The following is a 10,779-nucleotide window of genomic DNA, read 5'->3' on the forward strand; positions in this document are numbered from 1 at the left end:
GGGCACCGGGAGGGGCACTGCTGTGTCTGGACCGTGGTGGGGACCAAACAGACGTGGTCAGTTGGGGTGAGACTTCTGACCATGAGCCTCGCTTCAAGGACCTTCTGGGGGCTGTTTGCTGATCCCAGAGCTCACGGTCCTTTCATGCATTTCACACAGGCTGGATTTGACCCCGCTGGGCTGGTACCGGGGCAGGGCTGCTAAGGGCTGCCCCGGCTGGACCCTGGAGCGGTCCCACGGCCGCAGGCCAGAGGAGGAGGCGGTGAGGGGGCCGCCGTGGGGAGGAGTCCAGGCCTGGGCGCAGGAGGCGTCTGGGGTCTCCGTGCTGGGGACCAGTGGCCTGGGGCAGCGGGAGGCGTGGATGGGAGTGGCTGGTGGGGGCGGGGCCAGCCCGCGGGGCCAGCAGGGGCCGTGGTGAGTGGGGTGGGTGCCTGGCTCTCACACTCTCTGGAGAAGCAGAGCTGAGGGCCTGTGTGGTTGAGGGGTATCAGAGCTCAGCTAGTGGGCACCATGCCGGTGAGGGGCATGGGCAGGTACTGTGACTGGGGATGGGAGCAGGCCCAAGGCCGGGCTCACAAGTTCCAGCTTGTATTTACAGCAATAATGACAGATCCTCAGCCTTCTTCAGAGCTCAGCCTCCTGAGTAGCTACGATGACAGGCGTGAGCCACTGGCGCCTAGCAAGCTGTACTTTAAAAGTCAACGTTTACATGAGGGAAAACTGAACGTGAATTGAATGAAAGATGCCAAGAGCTGAAATTCCTCAAAATGAGCTGGAAGAGTCAGAGGATGCTTTTAGTCACCGTGGCTGTGAGACCACTCAGTAGCTCCTCGATGCCAGCATACATTTGTGTCCATGGCGTGCGCGCGTGTGTATGCACGTGCACGCGGGCACAGCTGAGGCCAGGGTAGGCCTGCATTCCCCTTGGAGCCTCTGGGCATGTGCGATTCTGCTTCCCAGGCCCCCTGGTTCCTGGCTGAATTCAGCCTCTGGTGCTTGCTTGTGGCTGGGACCTCCAGGCTGGTGCCCTGTCAGCCTGGGCTGTGCTTCCAAGCAACGGCTTGCTTCGTCCTGTGAGCTCTCCTCTCCGCACTGCAGCCCCTCCAGGCCCCTCACCCCTCCACGCTCTTCTGAGAGAGCCGTCCAGCCTGGGGTTGTAGCTGCCTAGCAAGCACAAGCCCCATGACTGACCAAAAACAAAAACAGCTTTAGCCAGATGCCAATGGCTCATGCCTGTCATCTTGCTTACTTAGGAGACTGAAATCTTGAGGGTCAGGGTTCAAAGATAGCTTCGGTGGGAAAATAGTCCACAAGACTCTTATCTCTTCTTTAATAAATCACCCAAAAGCTGGAAATGGACTGAGGCTCAAGTGGTAGAGCACTAATCTTGAGCAAAAAAGCTGAGGCCCTAACCAGCAAAAACAAAAAAAGCAAAAGCTCTTAATGTGTTCAGATGGTTGCCCCTCAGCATGAACTCTCTCCGTAAGCTAGGCGTGGTGATGTCAGCCACCGGCCCTGCCCACAGACCAGCTGGGAGGAGAGCCGGTGAGGGGGAGGGCGGGCAGGACTTGGTGCCAGACTCATCCGTAGGCTGCGGGTCTCGGTGGATTTCCCCAGGAAAGCACCTGGGCGGATCCAAACACTGACAGGGAGGTGCAGTTGCCCAGAGTGCCTTCTGCAGTAGAGTGGGGAGGGGCTGGGGACCAATGTGGATGGGCCCGTGGGCTTCCATGTTGGTGTGTGGCTCTTCCGTGGTCCCAGTCAACTTTGGCTGAAACACGGGTGAAACTGAATGTGTGAGGATGGGGCGGGATGCTGAGGGCGGGGTGGGGCACGGGTGTGGGGGCATCCGCGGCCCTTTCCCGAGCCCCCTCCTCCCCACTTATCCTGGGCTCAGGCAGCTGGCTGGAGTCCAGGCCCCAGCCCAGTCTGTTGCTGGGTCCGGGAGCGGGCCTTAGCCCGCGGGCGTGGGGCCTTTCTTGTGGTCTCTGCACGCCATGCAGCGGGGGCTCCCCTTCCCGCCAACAGCCTGGATTGGGTTTCTGGTCTGGAGATAATGGGTGGTTCTTATTCAAAGGTTCAAACAACTCCTTGCTTTAAAGGGGGGGTGGGGGTGGGGAAGGCAGGACACCAGCACACCCGCAGGAGACTTAGAGGAGCTGTGGGGTTCCGGCAGCGCCCTGACGTCCAAGTGGGCAGCGGATGGCCTGGGCCGCGCCCTCCGGGCCCGGCGGCCACACCTGCGGGAGGCCGGGAGGAGCCAAGGTTGTGCAGGCTCACCTGCCACCTGCCACCTGCTGCCAGGTGAGCCCCAGGTGAGCCGCCCCCCCCCCCCCGGCCCGCAGGTTGTGGCCTCCACCTGTTCATCTCAGTGGTGACCTGGGAGGCCTGGACCTGGCAGCAGCCACGCCACGGCTGGACCCCCTTCCAAGGCCCGGCCCCGCCTCAGGGCCGCCAAGGGGCTTCACTAGAGCCCCTGGAGGACTTCCTGGGACACCGCCCTGCACCCCAGCCCAGAGTCCCCGGGCCGAGGAGGGTCCGGAACTTTCTAGAAGGTTCCCATCAGGAGACCGTGTGCGGAGCAGGAACGTCCCTCTCTCCCTTCTCTTGCTTTCTTTCAGTGGATGCCTGTTGAAAATGTGGGTTCACAGTGGCTGCCCCGCCCGCAGGCTGCGTCTGTGCCCTGGGGAGGGAGGGCAGTTGGAGGAGGACATCTTTCTGGTGGTCACATGACCCAGGCTCCGCTCCGGGCAGAGGATGCTGGGAAGGGCGTGGTGGCTGGGTGGGAAGAGGCCGGGCAGGGAGGAGGTGGAGAATCATCCCACTAGGGATGGTTTGTGGCCAGGCCCCTCTCCTCCCAGGCTCTGGCAGTGGCCGCGTCCTCTGGGATCCCTCTCCCCCACTTCTGGCCCAGGGCCCTGCACCCGTGGTTCCTGGCTGGTCACCTGCCCCTGGAGGCCGGGGAGCTGGGTGCGGGGCGGCCACAGCTGCTGAGTAGCCTCATCATGTGCCTCTTCCCTACTTAGAAGAGGGTTGAGGTCCCCGGTGCGGGGCGGTGGGGCCTGGGCGCCGTCCCTGAGCTCTACGACTGGAGTCACAGCTCCACTTCTGGCTTTTTGCTGCTTAGAGATAGGAGTCACAGATTTGCCTGCCCAGGCTGGCTTCGCACTGTGATCCTCAGCTCTCAGCCTCCTGAGCAGCTAGGGTTACAGGCCTTAGCCCTGGCACCCAGCTTAGCTCTGCTTTTTTTTTTAAGACCCAAGACCAGGACTCGCACTTGGTACCAGATGTTTTCGCTCTTTGGCTGGCGTTCTACCAAGTGAGCCGTGCCTCCACCCCTTAAATATATTGTTTTCAGTGGCACCTCCTCTGTGTGTATGCATGTGCATGTACCCGTGTGTTTGAGTATGCACACGTGTGCTCATGTGTGTGCCTGTCCATGCAGGAACACCTGTGTGTGTGCGTGTGTGCACGTGTGTGCAGTGGGGGGGGGGGTGCAGAGGCTTTCTCTGGTGCTGCAGTGGTGCCCAAGCCTTGGCATCTCCCCAAGTCCCTGGGGAACGTGTGGGACCAGTTGCTGGGGGTCCCCTGGATCTGGGGATCTGGCAGCCTGTGGGGAGGCGGCCTGGGCTGCCGGAGCTGCAGGGGGGCACGGGGGGCACCCCGTCGCGGGCTGCGTGGAGGCGGCCGGAGGCCCGTGTGACTCCGTGGCCCCGGCCCCGTCCTGCGTAGGCGTCTGTGGTGATGAGGGTGTAGAGGACGTGGACGTGGTGCCGTGGCGCTGGTGGTGGAGCGCCAGCCTTGAGTGGGGAGAGCCACTCGGAGCGCGGGGCCCTTGGTTAAAGGCCCTGCACTGGCACCAAGAAGAACAAGCCGCCATGTGGCGGTGGGCGTGGGGGGTGGAGTGCAGGGGCCTCGCCTCGGGAAGCCAGGTGCTGGGGATGAGAAGGGGGTGCCCGGCCCTTCACAGGTGCTGGGGATGAGAAGGGGGTGCCCGGCCCTTCACAGGGGCTGGGGATGAGAAGGGGGTGCCCGGCCCTTCACAGGTGCTGGGGATGAGAAGGGGGTGCCCGGCCCTTCACGGGGGCTGGGGATGAGAAGGGGTGCCCGGCCCTTCACAGGGCTCCCGCAGGGGGCTGGTTTGTGCACCTCTGGCCTCCAGAGTCACCAGGGCTCGGTCTCATCCCAGGGCTGCCCCGAGGTCTGGACGTGCACCCTGTGCTGCCTTGGTGATCCCCATTTTCCTGCCCGGTCCCCTTCTGTGGGTTGCTTTTCTTGGTGGTTGGGTCTCAGTGATGTGCTGCCCTCCCCCCCGCCCCCAGGCCACAGCACCTGCTGGCAGGCCCAGCAGCCCAGAGCGGGTGGGTGCCCAGGCTGGTCCCTGGGGGACCTCCTGGGGTGGGTCTTGGAAACCCACGAGCCAGCTGCAAGGCCGGCTTGGGTAACAGGAGGGCAATGCCCTCCTGGCATTGGCCGGAAGCCCAGGGCAATTTACATACAGGTGAGGGCCTCATCGCCCTGTCCAGAGGCAGGTAGGGCAGACACACCTGGGGATTTGGGCACACGCAGTTCCAGGGCAGGCCAGTGGAGGGCAGCAGAGCTCCAGCAGTCCTGGGGCCCTCCCTGCCGCCCCCCCCCCCCACTTCCAGTGCCAGGCCTGGCCAGAGGGCAAGGGCAGTTACCCCATCTGGAACCTTCTTCCCTCCCCTGTCTCCTGAGCCTGTGTCCTCAAGCCATCTTCGTGACCCGTGACCTGTGTGGCGTGCCCTCTGGGCCCCCTCCACCTTCGTATTGTGGGGAGGGGGTTCCCGGGCCCGGCAGGGGTGCAGGGGGTGGCAGGGGCTGTCCCTCGGTGTTTGCTGGGCCCCAGGCTGTGGCCGAGCCAGCCACTGCCTGGGTGTGGGGCAGAGCCGGGCCTCCTGCTTGCTGGACCTCCCCCCCACATGGGCCTGGATGTGGACACGGTGGGGGCCGCCCAGACCCCCTGGCCTCTGCGGCTGGGCCGTGGGTGCTACGGTGGGGGTGATGCGCCCCGCTCCGTGTTGGCCCGAAGGACCCCGGACCCGTACGGATATTTGCTCCTGGCACCCCATTTCCCCAGAAACCTGGTGTGGTGGCCCTCAGCACCTCGCGCTCAGTGCAAGCTGGGAAAATGGGCTTCAGGCTCTGCCAGAGCCGAGGTCGGGGGTCTCAGCTGGGAGAGGTCCCCAGAAGGCGGGGGGGGGGGCTTGGGAGCCAGGGCCAAGCAGGACAGCCCTCCTCAAACCTGGAAGTGTGATGGGGGCGAAGACAGGGACAGGGGGCCCTGTCTGCCCCCTCCCTCCCTGAGTGGCTGCGTATCTGCCGTTGTCCGCCGGGGAGAGTGTTTTGGGGGGCTCTGGTTTGCCTCTCCTCAGCTGCCCTTCCTGGAACATCAGCTCTGGGCTTTGTGTGTGGCCGGGTCCCCTGTGCCCAGGACTGTGGGGGTTCAGTAGTGGTGTGTTGACCGGGTGGATAGACAGACAGGAAGGCACGGGCGTCCGTCCCTGGGCGGCCAGCTATGCCGTGAGCTGTCGGGGTGAGGGCGTCCGCCGTGGGGAGCGGGGGCAGCTCAGGCCTCCATCCTGTCCTCCGGGTCCAGCCGACCCTGGGGTGCTCATCGGGAGGCCGATGCTTCCCTGCTTCTGTCTGACCAAGCAGACACCTGGGGCTCGGAACATTCTGGAACCAACCCCCGCTAGCACAACTGTCCCCCAATCCATGCACCCCTGGCTGCTGCCACTCTTGAGACAAAGGGCCGTGGTGGTGAGGGGTTCCAGCAAAGACTGGGGGTCCCCCAGGGAGGAGGGGAGGCAGCCAGAGCGCGTGGCGGTCTCTGGGCACCGGCAGGTGGCGGTGGGCGGCCCCTGTGCCTCGGGGGAGGGGCGGGGGGGGGTCGTGCACGGGACGGCCTGGGCTCGGCGCGGGCACCGGTGGCCGCTGTTGTGCCAGGAGGGCCTGGCACCCAGGTTCCTCCCCGGGCCTGGCGCCCAGCCCACGGCCCCGCAGAGCCGCTGCGGCCGGCCATCCTGCCCTGCTCAGATGCCGGTGGCGTCTTTGTGAGACACCAGGAATGTGTGTGGGGCGCCCTGGACCAGTTGGCCTCGGTTTCGCAGCATAACTAGAAGTCACTGACTCCGCGTGACGGCCGCATGCCGGCCGGTGATCTCTGCTCCCGCCGCTGGCCGCTGGCCAGCGCAGGGGAACTCCGGGCTGGGCACGGGTGGGGTGGGGGTGGGGAGGCAAGGCTGGCAGGCCGGGGCTGGTGGGAAACCCTCCCTGCGGGCCCCCGGTCGCATGCTGGCCTTTGGCCTCTCTGCTGCCACCCACAGAACTGATCTCCGCCCCCAACTGGGTGTCGTGGGAGAGCAGGGGAGAGTTGGCGATCCTGAGATGGCAGCCGGCCCCCACCCCCCCTGCAGACACGGGTGTTGTTCTGGGGACCAGGCCGGCCGGCCCCGCCCAGCGGGAACCTGCGCGTGCACGCTGCAGGTCAGGGGTCGGGGGTCCCTCTGCGTGCTGGCACTGCCCTTCCTGCTCCTCGGCTGCTGGAGTCCCGGTGTCCCCTGGTGCTCCCTGGCCTGGCACGTGCAGTGTCCTTCTGGCCTCTGGCACCCTTCTCCTGGTTGTCCACGTTCTCCTGGGCCTCACGGTGCCCGCCGTGGACGGAGGGTGCGGTCACCCCTGCAGTAAGGTGGCTGGCATCTCCGTGTCACCACAGGTCTGCTGCTGATTTCACCTACTCTGCCGAGCGCCAGCCCGGTCCTGCCTGTGGGTTGTGTGTCATGGGGCCTGGTCCTGTGGTGAGGGCAGGGGGGGACATACAGAGCTTGTGGGGACCTGGTGTGGGCCAGCTGTGCCCGTGCGTGTCTGTGGCCTTCTGGTCCGGGCTGTGAGCTGGGCAGGGCTCTGTGGGACTCCGTCCTTCTGGACACCTGGTCTGTACCTTGGTTCTGTTGGTGTGCACGACAATCCCGGTGGCCGTCCTGGAGGCGGGCAGCCTGGCCTGGCCCTGCGGCCCCCGTGTGGCAGGTGGAGATAAACAGACTCTCCTGCACCAGCCACTGTGGCTCCCTCGCCCACAGGGTGCTGGGCCCCGAGGTACCCCAGCCACGGGCGTTGCCGCTGGTGCGTCCGTGCTGGGAAGGCAGCCACGGGCAAGCGTGGCGTCAGCGTGGGCCCAGGCCGCAGCACCGGCAGCACTGCCCCTGCGCCCGGGAGAGTCCCTGGCGTCCGTCCTGCTCGCCGGCCTCCGTGTCGGCTGGGCCTGTGACCCCTCCAGCCTCTGGTTCTCGTGTCTGGGCCTCTCACACACTTGGATCCCAGACACCCCCGCTGCGGGTCTTTGTCATGAGAGCTGGGGGGGGGGGGAGGGACACTGCCGGCCTAGCCCTGTCGGGCGAGTGCCCTGCGGCTCGATCCCCTGGCACCGAGAGCCGGCGAGGGCTCAGGAAGGGACTTGTGATCTCAGGAGGGGCCGCTTCTGCGGGGAGCCCCCGCCGGCACTGGCCGCGGCCCAGCGGGCCTCAGAACCCCTGGAAGCACCTTTGGAAGATGATTCCGTAGGGCAGGCCGCGCCCGCACCCCCGACCCGCGCCCCCTGGGGCGCCAGCCTGGGTCCTGGGACACCGAGCCGGGGCCCCGACAGCGTGGGGCCGCTGTGGCTCCCACGCCCGGCCCGGGCTGTCCCTGCGGCCCTGCATCCTCGTGACCTTGCCCCGTGCCGGGGCCGGTGGCTTTGTCCCTGGAGACGTCCACCGGTGGTCAGAGCACCCCCTCCTCCCCCCACTGCAGAGTCGGGCTCTGCCCGCTGCCGCCCGCGGCCCAGCGAGGCTCCGGGCCGGGCGTCCAGCTCAGGGGCCGGATGGAGACTCAGTTTATTTTCTGTCTTGCTCAGTCGGGCTGATTATCTTTAATAAGGCCATCGTGAACATTTCCTTGTAAGCTCATTTTAAGGAAATGTTTGTGCATGAAGCATTTTCCCACAGCCCGGAGACAATGTGCCAGCCTTTGCCAAAGATCACATTTGCCACCCTCGGCCTTCCTGACGCTGGAGGGTGGACCTGGAGCCCGGCCAGGCGCTGCGCCCCCCGCCCCCCCCCGCCATCACGATCAGGCCGCGTTTGATTAATATCTGCCGTGGCCCCGAGTGTCGCATGGTGCAGGGGTGTTGGCGGCGACACAGGGCAGGGGGCCGGGCAGCCATGCCGAGCCCGGCCGGGGCCGTGTGAACTGGCTGCCGGGCCAGCGCTCGGCTCTTTGAAGCCCTGCCTCCCCGTGTGTCTTGTGCCCTTTGCATTTCCAGTTTGTCCAGATCCACAGAGCACAGCCACGCGGGCCCGCTGCTGAGACCCGCTGGCCCTGCTCCCGGCCCCCGCACCCCAGCCACCCGCTCCCTGCGGGCCGGGGCCCTGGGGCACAGCCGTGGCAGCGTGGGGTGGGTGGGTGCCAGGCCCGTGGGGGGGAGGACCTCACCACACAGAAGGGCCCCCGAGGGGGGACTGCACCCCCGTCCGTGACTGAGGGGTAGAGCAAGCCGCAGGCCCTGAGTTCAAACCCCGGTGCCACAAAGGTCATCTCCCCTAGCCTTTCACCAGAACCCACGGGCCAAAATACACCTCGCCTTCGTGACTCTTGTAGTCTGTGGTGGTTACTGACAACAGAACATGTACAGCTGTGAGGGGCGTTCGAGAGGGAGCCACCCGCCAGGCGTCTGTGTCCCACGGGAGACACTGGCGGAGACGTGGGTGCGGAGGATGCGGCTGGGACGCGGGGGGAGGCAGGAAGGCTGCGGCCCCAGGACCGGGGGCATCTGGAGGACCCATGCCCCGCCACACCTCCACCTCAGACTGCGCCCTGTGGCAGTTTCCCCAGGTACCAGGCTGCAAGGTGAGGGTTCACCGTCACTGCAGCCACAGGGAGCTCATCCTTTTTATTCTTTTTTTTTTTTTTTTTTGGTCCTGGGGCTTGAACTGTAGGCCTGGGCGCTGTCCCTCAGCTCTTCAGCTCAAGGCTAGCACTCTACCACTTGAGCTACAGTGCCACTTATGGTTTTCTGGTGGTTTCTTGGAGATAAGAGTCTCCTGGCCTTTCTTGCCTGGGCTGGCTTTGAATCGTGATCCTCCGATCTCAGCTTCCTGAGTAACTAGGATGACCGGTGTGAGCCACCGGTCCCCGGCTCCATTTTATTCTTACATCCTGTGGTCTCAACTGAGGGAAGCCCTGACCTGTGCCCACCTGCCCCTCTGCGACCACATCTGTTTCGCATGTCACCCATGTCTGGTTCTGAGTCTTGCTCCTGAGCATCCCCACACCGGGGGGGGGGGTCCCGTGTGGTGTGACCGCACACCGGGGGGTCCCGTGTGACCCCCCCCCACACCCGGGGTGCCCTTGCATGGGGAGAACAGAGGCGTGCAGCACTCCTGCCTAGGGTAGGGTGAGGGCAGAGGTCTGGGCTAGGGGTGACCAGTGTGGCTGGAAGTGGAGTTAAGTGCTGACGGGACAAACATGGAGCCGAGGCCTGGTCGGGGCCAAGGGGGAGACGGCCCAGAGGCCCAGGGCTCCCTTTTAGGGAGAAAAAGGAGGGAATGGGAATGGTTTTCCAAGACAATTATTTTCTGGAGAGGGAGAGACAATAAATGCTCTCCCTTCCCTTCATCTACTTATCCATCCATCATCCATCCATCCATCATCCACTTGACTGTCGGCTTATCCATTTATCTACCTGGCCAACTAGCATCAATTCACCCACCTGGCTATCATCCATCCAGCATTTATCCATCCTTCCATCCACCCATCCACCACCCAGCAACTGTTTATCCACCCACCTGCCCATTATCCAGCCATCCATCTACCCATCCCTCCATCATCCTCCTTCCCTGCAGCCTACCAGGGTATTTATTATGCCTGGGTTTGGGGAATAACGCAGGCTGGACCCTGTCTCTGCTCTGGGAAAGTACATCATCATAGGCTGTGAGGGACAGCGGGGTGAAGCCTGTGGTGCCCACCTCCTCCCCACCCCCGGTCATGCTACAATCTGTGTGGACCTTTGGAACATTCCTCAGCTTCGATTGAATGTAAATAGAGTCATTTCTGGAGTTAGCATAGAAACCGGCCCAGTCAGCTCTTCCTGCGCGGGAGTGCCAGGCCCCGCCCGCCTGCCCTTCCGCCTGCCCGCCAGGGCAGGGCTGAGGCTTCCTCCCTCCTCTGTGGCCTGGGGGAGGCTGGCGGGCCTCACGGGCAGGCTGCTGGGGAGAGGCTTGGCCAGGGAGGGGCTGGAGTCCTCGGGGAAACTTCTCGCCTGGTGGCTGGGGGGGGGGGGGGGGAGGGCGGGGACGGTCTTCCCATGCTGTCTCCTCTCACTGCTGCTGCCGGCCATCAGGGCAAGGTTTTGTGAAGGGAAAGCTGGGAAATACTGCCCGCCCCCATGGGCATGTCTGGCCTGGCCAGGGTCAGGCATTTTGCACATTTTATGGCCCCATTAGTTCCAGGGCTTTTGGATCAAGGTGATCAGTTGATCATTAACTGTTTGCTGCGTGTGGCATTCCACATGCAAGCCCAAGGTAGCAGCTCAGTTCCATGTGCTGGGCCTGTCGGGCCCAGCCGGGCAGCCCTGCCTTCCCCCCTGCGGGGGTTGTGTGTGACTCCTCTTCAGTAGGGACTGTGGCTGCCCTGGGCTTGGGCATAAGTGCTTCCTTACTCCTTCTAGGAGGAAGCCTGACCTGCCCGCAAGCCTTGAGTCTGTGACATCTTCATTCATGT

Source organism: Dipodomys merriami, unplaced genomic scaffold (assembly GCF_024711535.1).
Source record: "Dipodomys merriami isolate MVZ:Mamm:240054 unplaced genomic scaffold, mDipMer1.0.p SCAF_78, whole genome shotgun sequence".
Classification (NCBI taxonomy): Eukaryota; Metazoa; Chordata; class Mammalia; order Rodentia; family Heteromyidae; genus Dipodomys; species Dipodomys merriami.